Source organism: Nicotiana sylvestris, chromosome 10 (genome assembly GCF_000393655.2).
Source record: "Nicotiana sylvestris chromosome 10, ASM39365v2, whole genome shotgun sequence".
In the NCBI taxonomy this organism is placed as follows: domain Eukaryota; kingdom Viridiplantae; phylum Streptophyta; class Magnoliopsida; order Solanales; family Solanaceae; genus Nicotiana; species Nicotiana sylvestris.
In genome coordinates, this window is record NC_091066.1 from 4,504,986 (window position 1) to 4,510,985 (window position 6,000).

A 6,000-nucleotide genomic window follows, 5' to 3' on the forward strand; every position below is an offset into this window, starting at 1 on the left:
TTATGCTTCATATAGACAAATAAGCTGAAACACTCAGTTCCTACCTGCCAATATTCACTGATCGTGTCGACACCAATAATGCCAAGGTCTAAATCTCCTGATACCAACTTTCGAACAATGTCTTTTGGCCGTTGAAACCAAATCTGGACCAGATTAGATATCTGTAACCCACAAAGAAAAAGAAGGTGTGTAATTAAAGTAGACCATGTGTTCTCCTAAATAATAAGCTCTAGATTCCAAAGAGATAATCCAACAAAAATAATCTTAAATTAGACATTTCAATAAGTGTGAAAATGTTAAATATTCGATACTACAGTCTTCCATAACATCAAATTCACTGTGAAGTACAACAGCGAAGATAATACACCATACCTTGCTTTAGAGAATTATTATAAGTAGCGACAATGTTACCACCAGCAGAAGCGCGATATCACTATTCTTTAAAGTTAAAGAATAACTCAGTTACTACTCAATAGGTTGATAGAGGTAACCTGAATTTAAAATAGTCCAGAAGGACACTATTAGGAAAAGTCTCAAAAGAAATTTTAAACAGTGATTTACTCTTGAAAAATACTTTCAATACCATAAAAGCAATATCAGGATACAACAACAACAACAACAACGATCCAGTATAATCCCACAAGTGGGTGGGGTTCTGGGGAGGGTAATATGTACGCAGACCTTACCCCTACTCCGAAGGGTAGAGAGGCTGTTTCCAGGAGACCCTCGGCACAAAAAAACAACAGAAGTCGATATATTAGTACCATAAAAATGCATAATAAAATAACAAAAATATAAGAGATATGAAATACAGAATACGAAATACGAAATAGATGGCTGGTATAGTAAAACTAGCAGGTAAAGCCCTGCATCAATAGCCGACTAATGACATTCTTAGTCTAACTCCTAACTGGCTGGTCTCACTCTATTGTGTTGTAGAAATATTCACAATTTTCCCCTAACCTACAACTTTAATATTAGACCTCCATAATTCCCTGTCAAGGGCCATGTCCTCCGTAATCCTAAGTCGCGTCATGTCCTGTCTGATCACCTCTCCCCAATACTTCTTAGGTCGCCCTCTACCTCTCTGCGTGCCCACTATAGCCAGTCGCTTACAAAAGCAATATCAGGATCATTTTTCCAATTTTTGTGCAGCTTCGGCAACTTATTCACTTAAATACAACATTGTGATGAAGAGTTTATTGGTAAAACCAAAGCAATCAATTTAACATAAAATCATAATTTTCATTGGTGGAAATGCAGTTCATACTCTATATAGAAAATGGAAGTTTTTTTGAGGAATCTTAATTAGAACTGGACATAAATATTTCCGTAAAAAAGTATGTCAAGATAACCACATTTTCCCCTTGCGAAGCACATCTAGTGGCGAGAAAAGCTCATACTCTGACAACTACAGCATAAGATAGTTTGTAAACATGGAGATATAACAAAAAAGCAAATAATGAACTTGATATTCTAACTTGTATTTGAAATAGAACAAGAGCCTCCAACAGCAAGATTACTCTAAATTACCAATGCTGATTCAATAGGATTGACACAATTTGTAATTGCAAGAAGACGATTAGTTGTTGCCTCTTTTTTTAAGGCGGCGTTTCAACATAAGTGCATTTTTTTTCTTCTGTCGTGGCCATATCGTGACACATTTCACATCGTTTGGTATTCTTATCATCAACCCAGATGTTGTGAGTTCGAGTCACCCCAAGAGCAAGGTGGGGAAGGATGCCGATGGTCTATTTGGAAACAGCCTCTCTATCCATGGTAGGGGTAGGTCTGCGTACACACTACCCTCCCCAGACCCCACAAATGAGATTATACTGGGTTATTGTTGTTGTTGGTATTCTTAGCAGGACAGAGAAGGAGATTGGATGTTTGCAGGAGAAGTACCATGGCAGTATGTACTTATATTTCTGTTCTTTTTAGTTATTTCAATCTCAACGATGGGCAAAATTAATTGAAGTAAAGTTCTTGTCCTTGGGTGGAATACAACTTTACATACTGCACCAACAACTATATTTGGAATCTTTTGGACTTGACAGAATGCTGTATTTTTGAGTGGCCAGCCACACATTATTCAGATTCGTCTTCTTTTAGTATACAAATTAAATAAATGAAGTAGAAACACCGAAATAAAGTTTTTTTTGCTGGGTCTCGCTTGCACATTTCTGGGTTTGACCTTTCGTCCCTTAGTCTCACTATGTTCAACTAAGCCACTTTGTCCCTAAACTCGAATTTTCACGCCTTTCAAAACCTTAAAGGCGCAATCCAGTTAGGGGTGGAACTGCGTTTTATCGCTGCCAAGCTTCCGGTAGCAATAGCACGACCACTTATAACCGACTTACTTGATATTTCGTGTGATTTCTACTCCAAATCCTAAAAGCAGCTCAGTTTTCAAATAACAAGAAGAATAGAGCTTAATCATTACACCAGGCAAAAAAAAAGAACAAGAAGTCCACCATATTACGTTGAGTTCCAAATAACAGATGAAAAGGAAGAAAATTTGAATATCTGCTTCAAGTAGCAGTTGTTTCTTTTCAAGTCTATAAACATATATGTACCTGTGAAGTTAACATTATTTAACACGGACCCTATATTTCAATTTTCCTCTACTTCAGAATTGATATGTACGTTGAGTTTTCGCCTACTGTATACCTTTCGTATGTTATGCCATTCAACAAAGTTAATCTATTGCTTATCAGTTTTAGTCTCTAGTTCCTTAAATTTAAACAACAACAACATTTTAAAACTTTAGGAGATATACTAAAGACTTGTTCCTTTTACATGGTAGTGACTTTACTTTTCTCTTGTAGACGCAAAAGCTCCAGTAAATTGTGTATGCTTAAGAGGACTTAAACACCAAATTGTTCGATGACTAAAATCTTAGTGAAAAATTCTTAAACGACAGGCACACTATAACACTCTCCTGCACTTTTGTCAACACAAACACACTCACTCTCTCAAACAACTACTGTGTTTAAATGGAGAAGGAAACAGAAAACAAGAAGAAGCAAGTGCTTCTGTACTGTGTTGAAATGGAATATATTGCTCGTAAAACTTGCTTGTGAATCTGACTCCATTATTCTCCACTCAACTTCTAGATAATTTCACATGGAGATTAATCACTTTGACACAGAAGACTAAGCGAAAAAGGAAGAAGCTGAGAAAACTTAAGCAGTCTTTTGTTGGTTAACCCAATTTTGGGAACACCAACGCAATAGAGTACATTGACACACCCATGAAAGTCTGATGGGGGATCCAAATTTCAAAAGATAAAATAGAACTCCAGTACAATTTTACCCCAGAAAAGAATAGAAAGGGTCCAGACTTTGAAATGACAGTCCACCATAAATTACCATATTTCAAACACAAAAGCAAATAAAAATCAAGGAGCTTTCCTATCACAAATAGGATCATTAGAAGAATAAAACAACAATTTGAGTTCCCACTGAAAATTGGCGTGTAATAGCTTTGGTAGTTTTACCCAATATAAACAATTTCTAAGCAACAGTGATAATAGGCTAGATTTATGTAATTTGGCGATTGTTTATGCCCCAGCTTGATAATGTTTCACTTTAATAATATAGTAAAATGATGATAAATTGGCTCTAATTGTGAATTTCACACGTTGCAGGAGTGAGTCGCATGTATGAGGACTTAAAGTTGTGAGTGAAGCTAAATTAAAGCAAGAAAAGCCCCTAGGAGCTGAGTCCGTGGGAAGACGAGAAAAAGAAGAGATGAAATGAAGACCTGGACTAGCGCGGTCACTAGCGCGACTGCGCTAGCCCAGATAGTCGAGGTAGAATGATAGGGCATATGCGCGGTCACTAGCGCGACCGCGCTAGCCCAGTTCCAGAAAATTAAATTTCAGGGGTAAACTTGGAAGTTCGGGGGTAAATCCACTTAACCTACAGAAGGTCCAGCTCGCCCAAAAGATTGATTATCAAGGTTTTCATAGCTCGGTTCAAGGCAAGGAGAAGCAAGAGGCAAGGAGGATAATTCAACATCGAGTTCTTCCTTTCTTCCTTTTGTTTTTATGATTTGTGATGAATTTGAATATTGTTATGATGAACACTAGTATGAGTAGCTAAATATTTTAGTCTAAGATTTTGATGGAGCCTATTGAAGGATGAACTTCTTGTCATGTTAATATAGTTTGCCTAGTTTAATCTCTATTTATTCAACTATATACTTGTTGTAGTTAATTGATATGATCCTCAATTAGTTGTGTCTATTTAGATGCATAACTCGGGAGAGAGTGCATATTTAGGTAATACTTGAACAACACCACTCCCAAAGTATATGAGGGATCAATAATTGAGGGTTCAAAGATGGGATTAGGGATAACGAAGCCTTGGGTGCAATCTAAAGTGAGCTATAATAAACAAAGTCAGCTAGCGTATCTCGGGAGAGTGCATCTAGTAAATTATTGTGATTACTCGGGAGAGATTTACGGTAATAATAGTACTCATGATTGATAGATATGATTAGGTGAATCTATGTGAAACCTAACCGGAAGGGATTCCAGCAATAGGGGAAATCATAACCTTAGATCCTTCTCTTAATTGTTTACAACTTAATCATAGTTAGTCTTTATTTGCTTAGTTACAGTCAGTCTTAGTTAGTAGAAACATCCTCAATTGTTATTTACAACGTTTAGGAAATTGATTAAGTAGAATTTCGTAAGTCTAACGAGAGTAATTGATAGGTTAATTCCTTGTGGGTTCGACTCTGGGCTAAATACTCAGATTATATTTACAACGTCCACTTGTCCTTTTTATAAGGCATAGTTGGGTGTGATCAAATTTTGGCGCCATTGTTGGGGAGTTTACGGTGTTATCAATTACAATTGAAAGAAGTACAAAAATTCTTAGTTTAGTCAGTTTTCTCTATACCCAATTTATACATCGAAACTTTAACGTTTGTTGACTTAGTTGTACAGGTGCATGCCTAGAAACTTATCGAGAACTAGTGAAGTATTTGAAGCATTATCAGATCCTGAGAAAGTTTTCAAGGCCTTGAATCAGTCTGACCGGAAAAATAAACAACAACAAATAACTAAACAATTCGAACTAGACATGGGGGATCACATAGTAGACCCAGCTGCACTGATAGCGCCAGTGGCACCTCTTGTGCTAGAGGCTGCGCTATATGACTGGGCACAACCCACAACAGAGAACTTGGCCACAGCGATTTTAGTCCCGCAGATACAGGCTAAGTCATTTCAAATCACGAACAACATACTACACTTGTTACAAAATAAGGGACTATTTTTGGGGTCACAAATCGAAGATCCTCAACAACACTTGAAGAACTTCCTATCAATCTGCAAAACACAGAGGCAACCCAACGTAACTTAGGAGGCAATCAAGTTGTTATTGTTTCCATTCTCAGTGACAAGAGCTGCCCAGACCTGGTTAAACTCACTCCTCATCAATTCCATAACAACTTGGGAGGAGTTAGTCAAGCAATTTGTGAACAAGTTCCATCCACCCAACAAGACTGCCCAATAAATTGATGAAATCTTGAGTTTCAAACAGAGACCAATGGAGACACTGCAAGAAACATGAGAACAATTCAAAGGGATGTTGGTTATATGTCTGCACCACGGGATTCCAGATCATATGTTGGGGCAGCGGTTTACATGGGTTTGGCAGATGGCATGAAGGGTAATGTTGATGCTTCAGCTGGTGGAGCATTTTTTAGCAAAACATGGAGAGAAAGCCAGAGTCTGCTTGACAAGATGGCACAGAATTCGGGATGGACAACCAGGAATGCACCTATCACTCCAGTGGTTCACTCAGTGCCCTTAGATCCATCCAACTCTATGGCTGAAAATATGGCCAGCTTATTGACACAGATGAGTATACTCACCAAAAAGGTGGAAGAGTCAGGGCAGAAGCAGCAGGTACACATCGTAGATACTACCAATGAGGGCTTGTGCACATCTTGCATTAGTCAACCAATTGGTAACCAGTGGAATGC